Below are 23,277 nucleotides of genomic sequence, written 5' to 3' on the forward strand. Positions count from 1 at the left end.
GTTACACGAGGCATCGCCACAACGTTTCACCAGTCAACGCCGGTCAACTGCTGTTTGGGTATGAGAAATCTGTTGGAAGCTTTCCTCATGGGCGCACGTTGCAGGTGTCGCCACCGTCGCCAACCTTACGTGAATGCTCTGAAAAGCTAATCATTTGCATAGCACAGCATCTTCTTCCTGTCGGTTAAATTTCGCGTCTGCAGCACGTCATCTTCGTGGTGTAGCAACTTTAATGGCCAGTAGTGTGCATCATCACATCTCTAAATCTTTGTTTTTATATAGTAAATGGTATGTAATTTATTTTAGGTCTCTTCATTTCACAATCAGGCTGTCCCACAATGTTACGTCAGGGATGGGTAAATGGGCTCTTGCAGGCGCAGGAGCCCGTGAGTGCCCACACCGCATGCCCGCAAGCCCTCTCCACCTCTCTGCTAACGCCACCCGATACTTACCAATGTGCGCACGGCATGACCGGACGCTTTGCTAAGTGTAGTTAGTGTTGTCGGTGTCGAAGTTTCTTTGGTATTCGTGGTAAGACGACGTTAGTCAGAAGAAAACGGCTGTTAAAGGAGAGAGGTCCTCAAAACGAAAATCTGTCTAATCCTTATTGTTCAGCCGACAGTGAAAGAAGATTACTTTTTAATTGAAACACAAACCGGCCCTCAGTGTCTGCTTTGTAACGCTAAATACCATTTTATCAGCGTGGAATAAGCGCAATGTGAAGCACCATTTGCAACTTCTTCATAATAAATTCGTGATCACTTTGCATACTAAGGAAAAGGACGCCAAACGTCTCGAACTGAAACAGGAACGAGAGATAGAGGTAAGATCATACAGATATGTGTCGTTTCTTGACAATGTGACAGTTATTTGTAAGGGTATCTAGAAGGCTTTATGTGATTAAGCGCTCGATTTTACCTCTTTCTTGTAACGTATATACAGGAAGAGAACCATGTCATCCACAATGACGGTGGAGTGAGAGTGAGCTATCACATACTTTTACAATACGTCCTTCCAGCGATAGAGAATTTGTTAACGTTTTACTCACTTCCATCATGCTGTATGGCAATAGGCAACAACTTGTTATGATTCAACGAAATTGTGAAACCGTCAGAGTTGTACAGAAGTACTGGCGACCAGTTTCTGACCTTAGTCAGTTATCAAGCCATCCACATAAGTGCTACCATAGTTTGTGTACGCTGGCCAGTTTCTCAATAAAATTTCATGCATTATTTTAATAGATGTTTATTAAAAAACATGTGTTGTTTCCTTATTACTTTGTGTCTGTGTTATATCTGTGGTCAGAAAATTTTGTATTTTCTTCTCTTAATTTTGATCCCTGTACATCCGACCACCCACCCCCACCACCACCCACCCACTCACCCTGCGTTCTCTGATGAACTTCACGACAGTATTCGGAACGTTTAGTACTGCTTAAAATTGCTGTCAAACTATGCGGTTTATTACTCAGATGCGCCGTAGTACTCACTTCGACATTAACCACTTTTTTATCGTCTGCTGGTGTCATCTGAGCGTGTGTGCTTTGTTTTACCTTTTCGAACGAAGCTAGGAAGAACGTGTAACGTGAAGTACGAGCTGGTCCCACAGGGGAAAGTATCGAAACTAAATTTCACTCACAAACAAACACAGTAAAACAATTCGGCTGTTTTAAAACCTAATAAATGACACATAAAGCCCTACGTGACGAGATGGCGCATAGAAGCATGCTCACGAGCGTAAATTCATTTGCTTTTGTTCACGACAGACCAGTTATAAGACACTATTTCTTTTTCATTCTATGATTTTTTTGTGTAACACAAGATTGGTCTTCAAGGATACTTTCGTTCACTGCAACATATGGAGCTCCTGTCATAATTAGCCAAATACAGCTACATCTAATAATTATGTTGTAAACATTAGCTGCATTGTCGTACCGTAATAATTACGACGATGTAAAGAATACGAACGTGACTATAAACTGTAGTGTCAGCTGCCCTCCATGTACACTACTGGCCATTGAAATTGCTGCGCACGAAGATGACGTGCTACATATGCGAAATTTAACCGACAGGAAGAACTTGCTGTGATGTGAAAATGATTAGCTTTCCAGAGCATTCAGACAAGGTTGGCGCCGGTGGCGACACCTACAACGTGCTGACATGAGGAAAGTTTCCAACCGATTTCTGATACACAAACAACAGTTGACCGGCTTTGCCTGGTGAAACGTTATTGTGATGCCTCGTGCAAGGAGGAGAAATGCTTACCATCACGTTTCAGACTTTCATTAAGATCGGCTTGTAGCCTATCGCGATAGCGGTTTATCGTACGGCGACATTGCTGCTCGCTTTGGTCGAGATCCAACGTCTGTTAGCAGACTATGGAATCGGTGCGTTCAGGAGCGTAATACGGAACGCCGTGCTGGATCCCAACGATCTCGTATCACTAGCAGTCGAGAGACAGGCATCTTATCCGCATGACTGCAACGGATCGTGCAGCCACGTCTCGATAGTCAACAGATGGGGACGTTTGCGAGACAACAACAGTTCGACGACGTTTGCAGCAGCATGGACTATCAGCTCGGAGACCATGACTGCGATTACCCTTGACGGTGCATCACAGACAGGAGCGCCTGCGATGGTGTACTCAACGACGAACCTGGGTGCACGAATGGGAAAACGTCATTTTTTCAGATGACTCGAGGTTCTGTTTACAGCATCATGATGGTCGCATCCGTGTTTGGCGATATAGCGGTGAACGCACACTGGAAGCGTGTATTCGTCATCGCCACACAGGCGTATTACCCGGCGTGATGGTATGGGGTGCCATTGGTTACTCGTCTCGGTCACCTCTTGTTCGCATTGACGGCACTTTGAACATTGGTCGTTACATTTCAGATGTGTTCGGACCCGTGGCTCTACCCTTCATTCGATCCCAGCGGAACCCTACATTTCAGCAGGATAATGCACGACCGCATGTTGAAGGTCCTGTACGGGCCTCTCTGGATACAGAAAATGTTCGACTGCTGCCCTGGCCAGCACATTCTCGAGATCTCTCACCAACTGAAAACGTCTGGTCAATGGTGGCTGAGTAACTGGCTCGTTACTACTCTTGATGATCTGGGGTATCGTGTTGAAGCTGCATGGGCAGCTGTACCTGTACACGCCATCTAAGCTCTGTTTTACTCAATGCCCAGGCGTATCGAGGTCGTTATTATGGCCAGAGGTGGTTCTTCTGATTACTGACTTCTCAGGATATATGCACCCAAATTGCGTGACACATATCAGTTCTAGTATAATATATGTGTCCAATGAATACCCGTTTATCATCTACATTTCTTCTTGGTGTAGCAACTTGAATGGTCATAGTGTATTATCGACAGTCTTCTATTCCATTCGCGTAAAAGAGAAATGAGATCCGCGCGCAAAGTACCAGCACGGCGATGCAAATACATACTGTACCGGCGGGCAGCTCACGCGCCCAACCCTGCTGTGGAGTCAAATTATTCGGACTCTCAAAAATGAGAATTTTGAGACATGCAACAAAAGGACGGAATGAATTTTTGGGTGATACGAAGTCCTGAATGCGCAGTGTGTGTGAGGCACTCGGGCTTGGACTGCATATTTGTTTTACAACAATAAGCTGTCTGCCACATTAACGTCGGTTTCGTTGCCTTCAAAAACAAAACACACTCATCTGTGATTTGGGCATTGTGGTGTTTATTAGTGCAGTTAATTAAGCTTCATTCTTTATAGGAATTTACAAAGATGCCTTTAATGTGCCACGCAGCAGCGTTCGGCGCCCGGAAATCGGAAATAATGTACAAAGAAAAGTTTCGCAACAGGCGTCACTCTAACTGGAGGAAGTTATACCCGTGGGCAGAGAATTCAGTAAAATGGAGTTGTTAAAGCCACGGGTGCTGGTGAAGGATGTCAGTAAAGACTTGTTGCACAGTAGAATTGCTGGTTAAAGCACTGGAGCATATGCAATCAGAGTAATTAATACTCACCCACAACTTTCCTGTGAACTGCACACTTGGAAGTGTGCAGTATGTATTGTTCTGCTGCTGCTGATGTGGACAAAATGGAATATTCATATGGAGGCGTTAGTTCCTTTTCTCAAAGTTCTCGATTTATGATCTTGTGCAGTTTGTAACGAAATCGGGAGGGGGGAGGCGGGAAAGTAGGGGGGGGGGGGGTACATTTGTAATACACTGGAGGCGTATGTGAGAGGACGGCGGTTCAGATCTTTGTCCGACCAAAGAAGAATTGTTAAAAATTGAACATTTGTCGTCATCATAATTGGAATACACAAACGATTGTTTTGCTAGAAACCGATAAAGATCCTTTTACCATTTCCGCTTATGTAAACGCCCTTTTTGTTGTGGTTGGCTGGAGAGCCAACCCCGTATTGCTAAAGGAGGCCGAAATGCACGCGTTTTAGCTCACGCGGGCTGGCGTGAGGTCTGGAACGTGGCAAGGGAATTAGAATTGAGAAAAACGGACGTAGCTGGTGGAATACTTAACTTTAATCCATTAAGGCTATACTAACTATCGTCTCGGCAAATGAGAGCGTAGAAGTCAGTGAACCATCGCTAGGAAAGGCGGCTGTACAACTGGGCGAGTGCTAGGAAGTCTCTCTAGACCTGCCGTGTGGCGGCGCTAGGTCTGCAATCACTGATAGTGGCGACACGCGGGTCCGACGTATACTACCGGACCGCGGCCGATTTAAAGGCTACCACCTAGCAAGTGTGGTGTCTGGCGGTGACACCACACTTTTAGTGAAAGCAGGTGGCATGGCGACCAAGAGAACCTGTATTTTTTCCGTATCAAAACTGTTTTTTTTTTTTTTTTTTTTAAAAAAAAAGAGGTGGAGCCCCTCCACGCCCACACCGGCATGATGGCAAACACAAAAGGTCTACTGCCATCTCTGCATAAGGGTTAGTATTCACTAAAGTGAGGTGTCGCAGGATGTGCGTACGTCTTGTTAAGATTAACTATTAATACGCGCCCATCTGGAGATAGATTGGTCGAAATCTGACGAAGGGTAGCGGTTTTAAGGGCAGAGGAAAAAAGTGCCAAGGCAGGAGGCAAGGGAAAATAACCTCTGCGATAGTTGGGTCGGGTGGTAAGAGCAGTAGCGGTTGTCTTGCTGCCTGCGATAGGTTGTGCAAGGATAGGCTTTGTTAGTAGTGGGTATCTTGCATGTCGATACCTTGACGTTGTGCGTTTGTGCTGCTCGGCGGCTGGCTCTGGGTGCTGGTACAGAGTCCTCGTTCAGCGTCAGCAACCTGCAACAGTTAGGTTTGTTATCGATCTTGTGTCCGATAGGTCATATACCGGAAGCACAGTGAGAGGGAATGTTGGCAGATTGTATGTGCGTCTGTGGGCAAGCTCGTCGGTGTCTCTGCTGTGGCCTGTTGGTCGGCTCTAATAGCAGCTGGTAGTTGCCAGTCAGTGTTGCTGATATGCAGGGACTTGCCGACGTTTGTCGCTGTTTGCGTATGTTAGTTTACCATAGGTGGCTATGCCCTAGCTAGCAGTGTCTTTGGCCGCTTGTGCTTCCATCTGTGGTTGTGATCGTAGTTTCCCAGAGTGAGGATGATTGGATTGTTTGAGTGTCTCGAGTTCCTGTATAGTCGTGTGGCGTGTTTTCTGAATACTTCCTTGAGGGTATCAAGGCGGTATTCATGGTGAAGATCCACGGTACGTGTGTAGCGTGGAGCGTTGCTAATGATTCGTAGCACCTTGTTCTGTATGATCTGCAAGCGGCGCAGTCGTGTAGGAGCTGCATATCCCCAGACGGGAGCTGCGTACGTCATCAGAGGTCTAATCAGTGTCATGTATATGGACCTCGACACCCTCCTATTCAGTGTGCTTTCCCTGTTGAACATTGGGTAGAGCTGTTTGAGCCTCGCGTGCGCTCGGTTGGCAACGTATTCGATGTGCCCCCCCCCCCCCCCCCCCCCTCATGTAAGTTTTCGGTTCAGCCAGACACCAAGGTACCTGACTTTCTCTCGGAAACGTATTGAGCGTGTATGTAGTGTTATTGGTCTACAGTGTTGGTGTTTGCGCAGTAGTTTCGGTCTGCGTGTGAACAGAACTGCTTCGCACTTGTCGACGTTTACTTTAATACGCCATCGCTCCAACGAAGGCTCAGCTGTTCTGAGTGCTGCCTGTATTCGTGAATTGATGTTCGACGGTTTCCAGTCTTACGCGAGGATGGCTGTGTCATCCGCATAGACGGCTAACGTCGTGTTTCGTGTCGCTGGGAAGTCATTAATGTACAGGTTAAACAAGATGGGCCCTAGGATGCTTCCTTGGGGTACTCCAGCTTGGATACTGTGTTGTGTTGATTGTTTATGCTGAACGTTAGTGTTGAAACATCTGTTCGTGAGATATGAGAGTATGAGACGTACGAGTCAGTCCGGGAAACCAGCTTCGCTTAGTTTGCGTATGAGTCCGTTGTGCCAAAGACGATCGAAAGCCTTTTCGATGTCTAGGAACACTGCCCCTGTGGCTTTGTTCATGTTGTAGCCGTGTGTTATATGTTCGACTACGTGGAGGAGTTGTTGTGTTTTCGAGTGGTGATTCCTAAAGCCGAGTTGCTCCGGCCTTAGGGTGTCGTTGGCGATGCAATGCCTAGTGTGCGTTTTAGTATTACCTTCTCAACAATCTTGCTGAGCGAACACAGCAGACCGATGGTGATGGATCGGTGCCGGCCGCGGTGGCCGTGCGGTTCTGGCGCTGCAGTCCGGAACCGCGGGGCTGCTACGGTCGCAGGTTCGACTCCTGCCTCGGGCTTGGTTGTGTGTGATGTCCTTAGGTTAGTTAGGTTTAAGTAGTTCTAAGTTCTAGGGGACTTACGACCTAAGATGTTGAGTCCCATAGTGCTCAGAGTCATTTGAACCATTTTTTTGATGGGTCGGTAATTTTGTGGGAGGGACTGGTCTTTCCCCGGCTTCCTGAACATCAGGACTATCGCCGCCTTCCAAAAGCCAGGGAAGTGTTTGTGTGTCAGGATGGCATTCGTTAAGTGTGTGAGGTCAAAACTGGTAGGAATAGGAGGGTTAATAAGTTGATCAATAAGGAAAATAAATTTCTGGAACGACTTGAATTAAAAAAAATAATTTAATTGTTAATCCTGGTTGTGTTACAGTGGCTCTTTCACTCACTCTGTTTCGTGTCCTCACGTTCCTTCGAACGACTACGTGGACGGTACTTGTCATATAAGCATTCGAAGCAAATATACTTGGGACACAAACACATCTAATGAATGCACTCTTATCACTACTACATCGTCCTTTTCTAAGATCTGACAGAAAACGAACTTCGTCGGGGAATTAATTTTGATGCATATCACGCATGCGATAACATTGCTCGTAAAACTAGTGCTGGAAGCTGATCATGAACTACGCGACGTATCGTTGTTGAATTCTTTACTAATCCAAATCGTTTGAGAAATTTATTTGCCTACCTTGTTATCGGTGCATTTAAGAGTGCATTTAAGAATCCAATGCAGGTTTTCTGCTTCTCAGCCAAATGCATTGGCCGTTACGCCAGCGGCGCTTTCGTTGAACGGGGTTCACTTTATGCGTACATAAACGGCAGTCGTATGTTTCTTTCCTCTATTTCTAGGAAAACATGCGTTCGCGAACTTAATATAAGTTGCTTAAAAATGCTCGATGTTCAATTTTGTGTCGATCATGTCAATTTTGTGTCGATTGCACGTCATGAACGTTAGGGATGGTTTTCTCAAAACTGGAGTAGTGTTGAGCCAAAATATCGTGGCCTTTCACTTTATGTCGTACATAAGCGACATACCCTATATGGGTCGAATCGGATGTCTTGCGCCGCGCGCGCGGTTGAATTCTGGGGTGCCTCGTTCTCTCATTCCCCTAACCGACAGACTCACGCCATGTGACGTCTGAGTAGGGCGTGTGTCTGTTGGTTGCAGCGTTGCTTCTGTGGGAAACCCGGTCTCGGTGTAAGAAGAGAGGTCATCTCTTCTCACTAGTGTCTATTACACTGGCGCTTAAATCGGTACGTTTTCTTAAATTTTTCCATTTTCAGTTTATGTAGTACTAGCTGAGAAACGAAGGCTGTATACATGGAAGAAGCCTGGGGATACTGACAGGTTTCAGATAGATTATATAATGGTAAGACAGAGATTTAGGAAGCAGGTTTTAAATTGTAAGACATTTCCAGGGGCAGATGTGGACTCTGACCACAATGTATTGGTTATGACCTGTAGATTAAAACTAAAGAAACTGCAAAAAGGTGGGAATTTAAGGAGATGGGACCTGGATAAACTAAAAGAACCAGGCGTTGTACAGAGTTTCAGGGAGAGCATAAGGGAGCAATTGACAGGAATGGGGGAACGAAATACGGTAGAAGAAGAATGGGTAGCTTTGAGGGATTAAGTAGTGAAGGCAGCAGAGGATCAAGTACGTAAAAAGATGAAGGCTAGTAGAAATCCTTGGGTAACAGAAGAAATATTGAATTTAATTGATGAAAGGAGAAAAAATAAAAATGCAGAGGATGGCTAGAGGACAAATGTAAGGATGTAGCGGCTTATCTCACTATGGGCAAGATAGATACTGCCTACAGGAAAATTAAAGAGACCATTGGAGATAAGAGAATCACTTGTATGAACATCAAGAGCTCAGATAAAAACCCAGTTCTAAGCAAAGAAGGGAATGCAGAAAGGTGGAAGGAGTATATAGAGGGTCTATACAAGGGCGATGTACTTGCGGTCAATATTATGGAAATGGAAGAGGATGTAGATGAAGATGATATGGGAGATACGATACTGCGTGAAGAGTTTGAGAGAGCACTGAAAGACCTGAGTCGAATCAAGGCCCCCAGAGTAGACAACATTCCATTGGAACTACTGATGGCCTTGGGAGAGCCAGTCCTGACAAAACTCTACCATCTGGTGAGCGAGATGTGTGAGACAGGCGAAATACCCTCAGACTTCAAGAAGAATATAATAATTCCAATCCCAAAGAAAGCAGGTGTTGACAAATGTGAAAATTACCGAACTATGAGTTTAATAAGTCACAGCTGCAAAATACTAACGCGAATTTTTTACAGACGAATGGGAAAACTAGTAGAAGCCGACCTCGGGGAAGATCAGTTTGGATTCCGTAGAAATGTTGGAACACGTGAGGCAATGTTGTCCCTACGACTTATCTTAGAAGCTAGATTATGGAAGGTCAAACCTACGTTTCTAGCATCTGTAGACTTAGAGAAAGCTTTTGACAATGTTGATTGGAATACTCTCTTTCAAATTCTGAAGATAGCAGGGGTAAAATACAGGGAGCGAAAATCTATTTACAATTTTTACAGAAACCAGATGGCAGTTATAAGAGTCGAGGGACATGAAATGGACGCAGTGGTTGGGAAGGGAGTGAGACAGGGTTTCAGTCTCTCCCCGACGTTATTCAATCTGTATATTGAGCAAGCAGTGAAGGAAACGAAAGAAAAATTCGGAGTAGGTATTAATATCCATGGAGAAAAAATAAAAATGTTGAGGTTCGCCGATGACATCGTAATTCTATCAGAGACAGCAAAGGACTTGGAAGAGCAGTTGAACGGACTGGATAGTGTCTTGAAAGGAGGATATAAGATGAACATCAACAAAAGCAAAACGAGTATAATGGAATGTAGTCTAATAAAGTTGGGTGATGCTGAGGGAATTAGATTAGGAAATGAGACAATTAAAGTAGTAAAGGAGTTTTGCTATTTGGGGAGCCAAATAACTGATGATGGTCGAAGTAGAGAGGATATAAAATGTAGACTGGCAATGGCAAGGAAAGCGTTTCTGAAGAAGAGAAATTTGTTAACATCGAGTATAGATTTATGGATCAGGAAGTCGTTTCTGAAAGTATTTGTATGGAGTGTAGCCATGTATGGAAGTGAAACATGGACGATAACTAGTTTGCACAAGAAGAGAATAGAAACTTTCGAAATGTGGTACTACAGAAGAAAGCTGAAGATTAGATGGGTAGATCACATAACTAATGAGGAAGTATTGAATAGGACTGGAGAGAAGAGAAGTTTGTGGCACAACTTGACCAGAAGAAGGGATCGGTTGGAAGGACATGTTCTGAGGCATCAAGGGATCACCAATTTAGTGTTAGAGGGCAGCGTGGAGGGTAAAAATTGTAGAGGAAGACCAAGAGATGACTTCACTAAGCAGATTCAGAAAGATGTAGGTTGCAGTAGGTACTGGGAGATGAAGCTTGCACAAGATGGAGTAGCATGGAGAGCTGCATCAAACCAGTCTCACGACTGAAGACCACAACAACAACAACAACAACAACAGCTGAGAAACACGGGGCTGCCAGGGTATTTATTTATTCCACTCTTCTATTCGCCCATGTCATCCTCCCTCCTCTCTCTGTTCTTCTCCTCCTCCCCACCTCTCTGTCCATGTCAATCCACTTTCCCCTCCCCTTCTCTTTATCCATGTACCTCGGTTGTACCTTCCTCCTTTCTTCATCCATCTCTTCTTCCCCCTTGTCTCTCCATCTCATCCTCCTTCTTCCTCTCTTTCTCTGTCGATTTCCTCCTCCCTGTCACTCTTTTCATCTGCATCTTCTCCTCCCCTCTCTCTAGCCACCTCGTACTTCCCGCTTCTCTCTGCATCACCTCGTTATCACATCTACCCAAACCTCCGTGGGAGGTTGGTGGTTTTTACCGCCACAGGATTTCTTTCCATATATTATATACGCAGAATGTATACCACGCTAGGCTGGAATCGATTCCGGGGCTTAGGACATGTTGGACATATGCATGTGTGGCATATATTGCGCACGCACACAATAGTGATTCTCTGCTGTTTTACACCATACGACACCAGACAGAATGCTAAATTTGTCTCTCGTATTCAGCCGTATGGCTTGATCTCAGATACTGAAACACGTTGACAAAATTTTTGTCTCTGTGCAGTGCTCATTCTCGCTACCTGGTTGACACAGAGAACAGCAGAAATAAGAGGCATAGCGGCAGTGGAGGATCATTGTTCCACAATATTTTTATACGAATAACACGTCATGTACCTGACAAATGTTGTTGGCACTGCCTGAGTTACGCTTCAACATCATCCTCTTTTCATTTCTACCCTTATGGAGAATAGGCCGTTCCTAAATCGTATAGTGCTTCTTTCTAGATAGTAAGTAATCAGTAGACCTCAGATTCTTTAAAGAATCGAACCACCCTGTATAAAAAAAGGTTTAAATCTCTGATTAATTTGTAAATGAGTTGGTGTCTTAGATATAGCATGCAAGAGAGAGAAAATTTAGAATAGTGCTCTCATTATCAAACGCTGGATGATCACAGTTTGAGTATTTAGCTCTCCGTCTGAAGAAAGCTTAGTTATTTCCGCATCTCATTATTTATGACGTTGTATCTCCTGAACTATGCGTCGCTCAATGACATATCTTCGCAGGTACATCCAGTCGTATGTGTGCATGCTGTCTACGAAATGTGTTGCGAATAGGGTTAGTACTAAAGAAGTGACTGAGTAAAAGATCATGCGTGCATTTACTGCATGAACAGCTAAAATATAATAAGCAATAAACTTTTTCCTTCATTACTTTATGGGGGTTGTTGGAGAAAAAAGTTTCATAAAGGTTTGAAATTATGTGTAAAGTCTGTTGCAAGACACTAAGTCTTCTCATTCTGCAGTATTGGATGAATATAATCTGGGTATCAGCGCACGCTGTGTTACACTTCTTTTTCTCTCTCATCCCAGCCTCACCCATTTTAAAGGTAGTTGGTTCTTACACCCATAGTGCTTCTTTCCAAATAGCAAATGATCTGTATACCAAGTCCGGTTAAAATTCGTAGAGTAGCTTTGGAAGAGATGTTGAACATAAGTACATACACACTTATATATACGCACTTACATCCATTTTTATAAGATATAGGAACTACATGACACATAAAGATACAGTACTCTGTAGAGTTCAGTGTTATTATAGACAGAAAAGCATATCTCATTACAATGAAAGACACTGAAATTATCTCTAGCAATTTATATTCGGCATTGAAAATGGTTTCCGCTGTTGGCAATACATGCGTGTGAACATTAGTCTTCGTGTCAGCACTGTTGTTAGTTATGGCTGCTTGCTGTCAGCTCACAGTGTATCGTTGGGTCTTGTCGTAGTCTCTAAAGCATGTTTTATGATAAGCGTGGACGTCCTATGTGAAATATCGAGGTTAACTTACCTACCTCTGTTTGTTTAACATAATTTGTCCCCTTCCCACAGTATTGGCACATCGTTTAATTCCTAAGAGGTTCTTTCGCAAGACATTTATATTTCAACATTTTGATGAAGAATAGTTTTGTTCTAAAATCCAGTGGCTCATTACAGTGCAAAGAGTTCGGACTTGACTTTCGGAAAAACATCTGTATGTGCGTTCATCAATATTAGCATACGGAGAAAGATTTATACTTGTGTAGTCACATGTAAATCCATTTCAGCATTTCTTTGAATCCCAAGATCGCGTATCATTTCCGCCAGAAAGATTTCACTTCACCATGAAACCCTGTTCACCATTGTTGTACACCTCCCTCCCTTTGGTTTAGTGCTGGCAGATTGTTTTTATCAGAACTGGACTGAGATGTAATTTCTTTACAATATCGGAAAAGTAGAAAACGTAAGCGCAAATAGCATTATCTTAATATTAGTCCTCTGAGGAACAAAGCGTAGAAAATTAAAAACGAAGGGCTAAAACTGAAAGCTTTGACCCAAGCCATATTTATTCCTTTTGTTTAGGTTGATGGCGTAGAGGTTTTGTCAAGCCTACGATCAGAATATAAAATTACAGGAGCATATAAGAATTCGAATTAACGGTAAGGTTATATAATCATCTTGATGTTGAAGCTCTTTTGTCTGAGTTTGCTTTAACAATAATATATGTTTTGAGTGGGGTCCGCCTTTGGCAAAACACAGTTTTGTTTTTTGTCCCAGACATGTTTCACTGCAGTTGCAGCATCATCAGTGGTTTTTTCATTATTATGGCTGTTAAACATACGGAATGTTCTTCACTGTTTAAATACATATAAATATTACTTTGTAAATCATAATTACAGGTTTTTGAAGAGCACATAAAATTGCGCATTCATACCTTCTTACCATATGGTGTAGTTTTCCTGATACAGAAACGGGCTATAGAAAGTGTCAGATTACTAACATTATACAGTACAGGCAGTAATAATGCACCCCACGTTTGTTACAAAAATCATGCAGTAACTCAAATTATCGTGCTCAGAGAACGTCTTAGCGACAAATCTTGCATACCCTTGAGAAGAAATATCACTAATGTGACTAACGTTCGCGAAAAGCATTTTCTTCCATTCAGACAGTTCATGGGACACCAAAATTGAAAACGGTATTTTGATTGCTTTCCATTACACACGTGAAGTGATTAGTCTAGCAAGGAATACTTGATTCAGTGATGTGGAGAATTTATTTTTCTGATCTGTGCTTCTTTCCTGCCTGGAACCATTTCAGAGTGATAACGAATATCAACCTTTGAACAGTTTGCCCGAAAATGGTTCAAATGGCTCTGAGCACTATGCGACTTAACTGCTGAGGTCATCAGTCGCCTAGAACTTAGAACTAATTAAACCTAACTAACCTAAGGACATCACACACATCCATGCCCGAGGCAGGATTCGAACCTGCGACCGTAGCGGTCGCCCGGTTCCAGACTGTAGCGCCTAGAACCGCACGGCCACTCAGGCTGGCGCTGTACCTCAGTTCTCTAGAATCTTTGTCGGAATATAACTGTGTCAACATCCAGTTTGATACCGCAAAAACATTAACTCAGGCCAATAAAGTTTTCTTACCGCCCCGCTACTCTGGCCGGCCTTGCCCGGAAAACGTTGCACCATCTACATATCTGAGAAAGTCCGTAGGTTTAGATTCTGTAGCATCAGGCAATGAAATAATAGGCCTTATGTAACCAATAAGGTAGTTTTACGATGAAGTAAACTGTAAACCTCTGAAAATCTTTAAAATTAGAATTTGACAGTGGGTAACATTTAACACCGTGTTGCCAAACCCTGTACCCTGTATCATACTTGGATCTTCCTCTGGATGCTGTGGACAAAGTGACAGAAACGTTGCTTCACAATCCGGCCCCACTTTGCGAATGTCCGGTTGATTCCTTTCTCTTGCAAGGAGGTGTTGACGAGATGTGCCTCATGTGCTGGTGTACCATCGTCTTTAAGGACAAACTAATGGCGAAAATGTTGATTTTTGAGGTTACCGGTTGTTTGTAGAATCCTGTCCCAAAATTATGCAGCCTTCAAATCACCTTTGACAGTGATGACAGGCGTCCGACATCTGTACATGATAGCGGTGAGAAACATGGCTGAGTCCACTCCATTGTATACCTGAGACTTAAATTGGTACTTAGGCGCCTCCACCCTTGTCTGTGGCAGTCATCAAGCGTCACACAGATCCTAGATTCGTCGTTGAATAGAAGCCAACGTCGTTGATCGGGGGTCCATTCCGTCGCTGAAGGGAACCCGACGAGATTTCAATACAAGTGTTTTCTTTCTCAGATTTTCGCGCTCCACGGTGCTTGTCGGCCATTGTTCTTGTAGAACGCCAAGAAGTAAAATTGATCGTATGGAGACGGTTGCGTACCTTCTGGTTTGGCACAGCCCTCCCAGTTGCATCCAATAAGGAAGCAGGCATTTCTGTTGGATTTTTCAGTCTGTTATTAATGAAAAGCACTATCTCTCATACACTTTAAATACCCTATCGCAGAGGGCGTAGACGCAGAAGTGAATGAAATATTAATATTATTACATGTACACTGAGGTTTGTGATGATTGCTGTTGCCAGAATCACACCTGTGACTCAAACAAAACTTACATTACAGACTTGGTGCCTGATATATCAGAATTTAGAATTCCATAACTCTACACGACCTCTGATTCTGAGGGTTCAGTATGGTTTGGAGACTTCACGCTGTTATCTGAGCCTCTAAACATAGTCGCATAGAATGAAAGAAGACCACAATAGTTTGCTGCGGAACTTATTCCACGCGGTTCGTATGCGTATCTACTAAGTATCAATGGGAATCACTGCGGGGCTTTGAAGGACTAGTCGCCTACCATTCACAGACAAGATAAATTTGATGGACGATACGCATGCGAACTAGCAGGTCGGGGAAGCAAAGGTTCCCGGAAGAAACATGCGTATTTCTCGGCACTTTCCAGCTGACACAGAAGATGGAATTCCACCTACAAAATTTTGGATCCTGTTCAAGTATATTTTCTGAACAATTTGGAATAAGGTACCTGTAGTTTTCGGTGGATCGTTGCAGGGTAGTAATGTAATTATCACCTGCACGGTTTGTCTCATGAGCTTCATTAGTTTCTGTGAAATTATGATCACAACAATGAAAAACCTGTAATATATAGCCACGAAAACTAAAAACCCTGAACAGAGTGAAGTAACAACACTCAAAAGTACCGTGATGTGGTTGCCGTTGCTGTGGGACCAGTCCACCATAGTGATGTTGTGCCACTCTCACTGAAAGCAATGAAATTCTGAAGGTCTATATGGGTTAACTCTTCATCAGTAAACCCTTGCACACCGCTCTGCATTACCGTTAATCTACAACAAATACTGCCGGGAAGGAACAAACCTAAGACAATACCGAGTGGTACTGAATACAGGTATGCGGGCGAACAGCACAGAAGGCATTACTTTTGTCAACAACAAGTACCATGAGTTAATGGAACAAGTGAGTTTCCAAACAAGACACGCAGCATATGTTGTCGACATTTGCACTGGTATGCAGATATTTTCAGCGCAATACAGACAGAAAGGTACATGAATATAAAATATCAAACGAAATGCTGCTACTCTGCAGTCAGCCACTGGTTCCTTATAAGAAAATACCTCCGAAGATTTGTCAGTGGAGTTCGAGTTCACTCTGTTTGTCAACTTCCTCTTCTTCCTCTTCTTCTTCTTCTTCTTCTTCTTCTTCTTCCTCTTCCTCCTCCTCCTCTTCTCCTCCTCGCTTTTTTCCCGTTTCTCTATGGGGTAGACATTGTTAGGCCGGATTCCCTTCTTGATGCCACCTCTCCCCGTGGGAAGTAATCTGTGTCCCCCTTCTGTCTGCGCCCAGAGCCAGTGTTATGTTCAAGAGTTGGACCTTTTTCTAAATGTTTGCGTAGCATTTATCTTAGGCGGAACGAGGGTACAAGCCAGCCATTTACCTGTTTGGATGTGAGAAACCGCCTAAAAACCACATCCTAGTTGGCCTACTCACCAGCCCTTGTCGCTAATCCGCTGCCCGAATCCCGGAAGCGGCACTTTGCCGCACTCTATTAACCAGGATCTCCATTTATAACGCCTTAAAATAATTGAAAGGAGGACAGTACCTCGGATTTTAATACCTCCCTGTAGTGGAAGTTGCAGGTCAGACTACTTGCTATACATAAGAGTGTAGATTAGAGATCTACTTTTGTATGCAATTGTGGCGCATTCCATAATACATGATGTTTGTTCGCTTTGGTGCCGAATATCACTAGATAGTGGACATTACGATACTATCTAACGAAGAAATGGCAATCATAATGGGACAAAGTGACACTACACTCCTATGAAAACTCTACGTTTGCTGAATGAGATTTTCACTCTGCAGCGGAGTGTGCGCTGATATGAAACTTCCTGGCAGATTAAAACTGTGTGCCCGACCGAGACTCGAACTCGGGACCTTTGCCTTTCGCGGGCAAGTGCTCTACCAACTGAGCTACCGAAGCACGACTCACGCCCGGTACTAACAGCTTTACTTCTGCCAGTATCCGTCTCCTACCTTCCAAACTTTACAGAAGCTCTTCTGCGAACCTTGCAGAACTAGCACTCCTGAAAGAAAGGATACTGCGGAGACATGGCATAGCCACAGCCTGGGGGATGTTTCCAGAATGAGATTTTTTCACTCTGCAGCGGAGTGTGCGCTGATATGAATCTTCCTGGCAGATTAAAACTGTGTGCCCGACCGAGACTCGAACTCGGGACCTTTGCCTTTCGCGGGCAAGTGCTCTACCAACTGAGCTACCGAAGCACGACTCACGCCCGGTACTCACAGCTTTACTTCTGCCAGTATCCGTCTCCTACCTTCCAAACTTTACAGAAGCTCTTCTGCGAACCTTGCAGAACTAGCACTCCTGAAAGAAAGGATACACAGTTTTAATCTGCCAGGAAGTTTCATATCAGCGCACACTCCGCTGCAGAGTGAAAATCTCATTCTGGAAACATCCCCCAGGCTGTGGCTATGCCATGTCTCCGCAGTATCCTTTCTTTCAGGAGTGCTAGTTCTGCAAGGTTCGCAGAAGAGCTTCTGTAAAGTTTGGAAGGTAGGAGACGGATACTGGCAGAAGTAAAGCTGTGAGTACCGGGCGTGAGTCGTGCTTCGGTAGCTCAGTTGGTAGAGCACTTGCCCGCGAAAGGCAAAGGTCCCGAGTTCGAGTCTCGGTCGGGCACACAGTTTTAATCTGCCAGGAAGTTTCATATCAGCGCACACTCCGCTGCAGAGTGAAAATCTCATTCTGGAAACATCTCCCAGGCTGTGGCTATGCCATGTCTCCGCAGTATCCTTTCTTTCAGGAGTGCTAGTTCTGCAAGGTTCGCAGAAGAGCTTCTGTAAAGTTTGGAAGGTAGGAGACGGATACTGGCAGAAGTAAAGCTGTGAGTACCGGGCGTGAGTCGTGCTTCGGTAGCTCAGTTGGTAGAGCACTTGCCCGCGAAAGGCAAAGGTCCCGAGTTCGAGTCTCGGTCGGGCACACAGTTTTAATCTGCCAGGAAGTTTCATATCAGCGCACACTCCGCTGCAGAGTGAAAATCTCATTCTGGAAACATCCCCCAGGCTGTGGCTATGCCATGTCTCCGCAGTATCCTTTCTTTCAGGAGTGCTAGTTCTGCAAGGTTCGCAGAAGAGCTTCTGTAAAGTTTGGAAGGTAGGAGACGGATACTGGCAGTAGTAAAGCTGTGAGTACCGGGCGTGAGTCGTGCTTCGGTAGCTCAGTTGGTAGAGCACTTGCCCGCGAAAGGCAAAGGTCCCGAGTTCGAGTCTCGGTCGGGCACACAGTTTTAATCTGCCAGGAAGTTTCATATCAGCGCACACTCCGCTGCAGAGTGAAAATCTCATTCTGGAAACATCCCCCAGGCTGTGGCTATGCCATGTCTCCGCAGTATCCTTTCTTTCAGGAGTGCTAGTTCTGCAAGGTTCGCAGAAGAGCTTCTGTAAAGTTTGGAAGGTAGGAGACGGATACTGGCAGAAGTAAAGCTGTGAGTACCGGGCGTGAGTCGTGCTTCGGTTGCTCAGTTGGTAGAGCACTTGGCCGCGAAAGGCAAAGGTCCCGAGTTCGAGTCTCGGTCGGGCACACAGTTTTAATCTGCCAGGAAGTTTCTACGTTTGCTACTCAACGGTGCCGTACTTTCATGTACCCATTGTATTTACTGCTTTTGCGCGATAGAAACAAAAGCAATATTATGCATAATGGCACACCATATATCAGCAGAAATGAACGGATCGTGATGCACTGACTCCACAGCTGTCATAGTAATGCCTCGTCAAATTAACCTTACTGATGAAGATGAATGGTGTGATTTGACTATACGGGCAAGAGTAAATTCATGACCAATACCCACTCGTTAGTACATACAATCCTCTTATCTACTGGTTCGTTGATGGAGCAGAATGACCAATACTACCCAAATATTACGGTATGTAAAATTCATTTCCCAGAATTCAGTCATTCTGTCCAGTTCGAACTCGCACACATCCAACAGTTTCCCCTGTGATGTCGGCGGAGCTTCCTTGTAAATTTACATATTTTTGTGACTGTTAATTAGTTAAGCGTAACGTAAGACCGCTAATCAGACTCAAGACTAAAGGATTTTGTTCCATTTCGAGCAGGGTATGCCAATTCGTCAACGCTGGACAGTGCAAACGAAATGGACTATATATCTTCACTTACCTCTGAAAACGTGATCACATGAGATCTGCCGCGCGGGGTAGCCGTGCGGTCTTGGGCACCTTGCCACGTTTCGCTCGGCTGCCCTCCCTTGGTCATAGGAGTGTGTGTTGTCCTTAGCGTAAGTTAGTTTAAGTTAGATTAAGTAGTGTGTAAGCCTAGGGTCCGATGACCTCAGTAGTTTTGTCCCACAGAACTTACCACCGCATGAAATCTGAAACAGTGGCACCACCGTGAACAGCGATTAAAGGTCTCAGTATCGCTTTGAGCTGTATCCGAATAGTTTCTACTATTCCTCACAAGGAACCCACCGGGAGCATACCGAAAATTTCCTCACATACGTTATTATATGCCCCCCCCCAAGAGCTTCCAACACAAAACGAATGTTATTACCAACAGTCAGTAACATAGCAATTCCTGTTGTGGTGAGGGAACTTCTCTGAAATTACCTCGGCATTGCATGTTTCCCTAAACAGCTACAGGCAAATGCGGGGATGATTACTTTGAACGGGGACGCCCGATATCCTTCCCATCCTAAAAACCATCCGGGCTTGTGTTCCGCTTCTTATGACCTCGTTGTCGACGTGACGTTCAACTCTAATTTTCCTTACTTCATTTTCCAAAGATAAATGGAATTAAGTAAAATGAAACTGCGTTGGTATCTATATGAAGGAGTTTTCAACATTCCACTGTTGAAGTCAGGTTATTTCACTACAGTGAACAGAATTACTCTCAGTATAAAAGATCATCTAACGACTATTTCAGCTTATCAAGAGATGAATGAGATACATATTTGAACACATTGTGAAGCAGAATTTCCCGTCTGATGTAATTGACTTTTGAATTGCTCTGACGACAGCCACGAAAGTATACGACAGTACAGATGACAGGGTGAGTAGGAATAGTAAGTGCTCAATTCTCCCAGAGAGAGAAAGACACACACACAGAGAGACAGAGAGAGGAGGGGAGGGAGAGATCCTTCTCCCACAGCAACAAAACATCAAGCCAGTATGTAACCAGTATAATACAATAAAGTTTGTAGCTCGAAGCTGAAGTCAGACACAAAGGAACTAGACACTCCAAGAATACTACTGGGGGAAGAAACCTTTGCGGGGAAATAACCGACGCAAGAGTCATCTGTTGTGTGTGGCCCAGTTTTGAACGAGGACGTCGCATGCGCCACACTTTCCGCGGATGGCGCTCTAATGGTGGCTCGCTCCCCGAGAGGTAGCGCCACCTGGCGGCTCGTGGTAAAGTCTGTGGCACCATCTGGAGGGACAAAGTTTCCGTACGTTATGACGAACTGGCCAAATAACTTTCAGCCCACGACAGAAGACGCAGTGAATTTCTAAGAAACTTTTCACTCAGTGATGATGCTGCTACAAACATTTCCTGTCTTGTATGTTGCAAGGCAAGACTGAACCAATGAGGCTCTATCGTTGTTTCAGTTAATATGCCGTAGTAAACTCTTTAAAATGATGATGGTGATTTCATTCGCACTTGTATGAAAATAATTACATATGGGTGATGATCTACGCTTTAGTACGCAGGGAATATTTATGACACTGGGGGCAATTTACTTTACTGCTGTGCGTAATACTGTGTGCGACGTATGCAGTCTTTCCATTGCGATTAAGATCTTTATTCTCAATCATGGACACCATCGCAAGTAAATGTTTGTAGCTGGTCTCGATGCAAGGATAAAAGTATGTGATAACTGTAGGTTCCCGTATGACAGTGGAAACGGCGGACTGAATGTTGATCTGGAGCTGCCGCTATTCCTTTCAGTTTGAACGACCAGTTTTATTATATGATAAAATTTTTAAAAAGTGTTTATCAAAGCATTTCAGACAACAGCATCTCCAACAATTTTGTTCCAAAAAGAGACGACATATTCTACTGAATCACTGTCCTAAATAGATAAAGTGTATTTTCTGTTGTAACCCACTATAAGGCCATATCTTAACACCATACAACATCTTTAGGATGAAACAGAGCACTAATTGTGTAGGATATTAATATACCTAAAACAATGGCAACTGTTGTCGAGCATTCTTCAGACGTAAACGAATTTCTCCTTATTTACTGGAAAGACTTCATCTTCGATTACATGCTATAACAAAAGCAATAAATGCATCTACACGTTGAAAGTCACTTCCCTGGTACCGAGCGAGGTGGCGCAGTGGTAAGGCACTGGACTCGCATTCGGGAGGACGACGGTTCAATCCCGCGTCCGGCCATCCTGATTTAGGTTTACCGTGATTTCCCTAATTCACTGCAGCAAATGCCGGGGTGGTTCCTCTGAAAGGGCACGGCCGACTTCCTTCCCCATCCTTCCCTAATCCGGTGAGACCGATGACCACGCTGTCTGGTCTCCTTCCCCAAAACAACCAACTTCCCTGGTACCTTTCGAATGAACAGTAATGCTTGTCCAGAGACTTATGGCTACGTATCTATTGTAGCTTGCTACTATAATATCGTAGGTTTATATTTGATAGATGATGTATATGGAAATAACGCACATGAAACTGTAACGACAGATATTGAAGTCGCACCTTCCTCTCGGACAGTCTATATTAAATTCGCAGTGAATCGCCATTTATCTGTTTTTGTGTCGAAACAACTTTACAACCCCATCTGTTACACTTTTCTTCAGGGCAGTTGTAAATAGGAAAACAGCTTAAGTTTCCATATCATGCTCTGTAAAGTGTTCGCTACGATATAAGTTTCTAGTTATTCAAAGGATTACAGAATGTCTCACGTAATGAATGACCTTGCTGAAGTTTCGGCTCTCTAGAGATATAGTTGCCACTCTTTATCTGCTGAATTCTGCTGTGCGAGCGATCGGTAGCATATTTCTGTGTGGTTGATATCGAGAACAGTTCTGCGAATGGTATGATATTCCAGCAAGCCATGAAAAAATCCTTAAAAATCTGGAAACTGTCATATGTTACTCGATGAATTTAGCATTAAAGTATCAGAAATATCGTATTTTTTGCGTGTAAAATCGGACGCTGCAGCTCATATCTGTTTCGAAATTGGTAAATTAATTCGCGACTGACGAAGTATTTCTCATCGATATAGCTCAGAAAGTAATTATTCTTGTAGTCCCAGAGTGTGGAGATGGTCGCACATCGATGCACAAACCACTGCAGCAAACATGCCTAGACGGAAACAAAACTATTAGCGGACTCCTTTGTGTTGGAGGATTTGCTGTTCCTCCGCAGAAAACCTAAATCTGGATGCTTGGACAGGGAATACTTCCAAGACCCTCCTCAATTCGAGCTTCAGCACTGCGCCTATCAGCTCGGTAGAATTACGACTATGGCTCGTCTCACGGCGTCCACAGCGACATACAGGAGCGTACACATATCGAAAGGAATTTTAGAAGTTTCATTCTCATTTGTAAATATAGATATGTTAACTGCGTATTTGAAATCATTCAAAACCAAATATCGAAATCTAGTAAATAACTTATTCAAAAGATTCATCATGAGGTAACAAGAATATTTAAGTTCATTATTCAAATGTGAAAATCAAAAGTGCCGCTGTGATATTTTATGTATCTCATCTATGGTTAACAAAAAGTTATCGCTTTTATGTACTTTGTAAACCACTCAGTATGAAGCAAACCGTTATCTGAGGCGTGATTAGTTACAAATAGAAATAAAAAACATTCGAAGAAGATAAACAGCAAACCTAAAAAGCTCGTAATGGAATAACGGAGTTATTTGATACCACAAAAAAGCTAACTATAAAATCCAGACCGTAGCTGAAGTCGCGGTGGCGTTCGACTAGGACGTAGACAGTTCGAATCCAGGTAAATTAAGATATTTTCTCTATCGTTATCTGGTTAGTACCGAGAGAACAGGTCCTCACGTAAGGTTTTTGATCAATAAACTTAGCGCTATTGCGCCAGATTAAATTCAAAGCCTCTCCGCTGTGGCTCATGCCGTGGGGGTATGTAACACTGCTGAGGGTGATCCGTCCGTCGGATGGGAATGTTAAACCCGACGGTTCCCTTGGTGCCAATCCAGAGGAGTAGGCTATGTCCTGACACCGGGTTTAACCCTTCCGCTTGTCTCATCATCATACAACACAATCATGAGACCACGTTACACACACACACACACACACACACACACACACACACACACACACACACACACACACAACGTACTAAAGACGTACCTCCCATACAACGCGTGAAGGGGAACCATCATGCGCGGTGCACGAATATTCTTTTCGACCAGATTGCTATAGAGC

The 23,277-nt window shown here is 43.9% G+C and overlaps 1 protein-coding gene and 3 non-coding genes across 4 annotated transcripts in view; all 4 read left to right on the top strand.

Moving 5' to 3' along the window:
• LOC126298321 (uncharacterized) overlaps positions 1–23,277 on the top strand; it is an 897,137-nt gene that overhangs the window by 171,308 nt on the left and 702,552 nt on the right. The gene's annotated exons all lie outside the window — the stretch shown is intronic.
• Trnas-cga (transfer RNA serine (anticodon CGA)) lies at positions 17,444–17,518 on the top strand. The gene has a single exon. It is a non-coding gene; the product is annotated as a tRNA-Ser (tRNA).
• Positions 17,744–17,818, top strand: Trnas-cga (transfer RNA serine (anticodon CGA)). The gene has a single exon. It is a non-coding gene; the product is annotated as a tRNA-Ser (tRNA).
• Positions 18,044–18,118, top strand: Trnas-cga (transfer RNA serine (anticodon CGA)). The gene has a single exon. It is a non-coding gene; the product is annotated as a tRNA-Ser (tRNA).

This window comes from Schistocerca gregaria, chromosome X (genome assembly GCF_023897955.1).
Source record: "Schistocerca gregaria isolate iqSchGreg1 chromosome X, iqSchGreg1.2, whole genome shotgun sequence".
Lineage (NCBI taxonomy): Eukaryota > Metazoa > Arthropoda > Insecta > Orthoptera > Acrididae > Schistocerca > Schistocerca gregaria.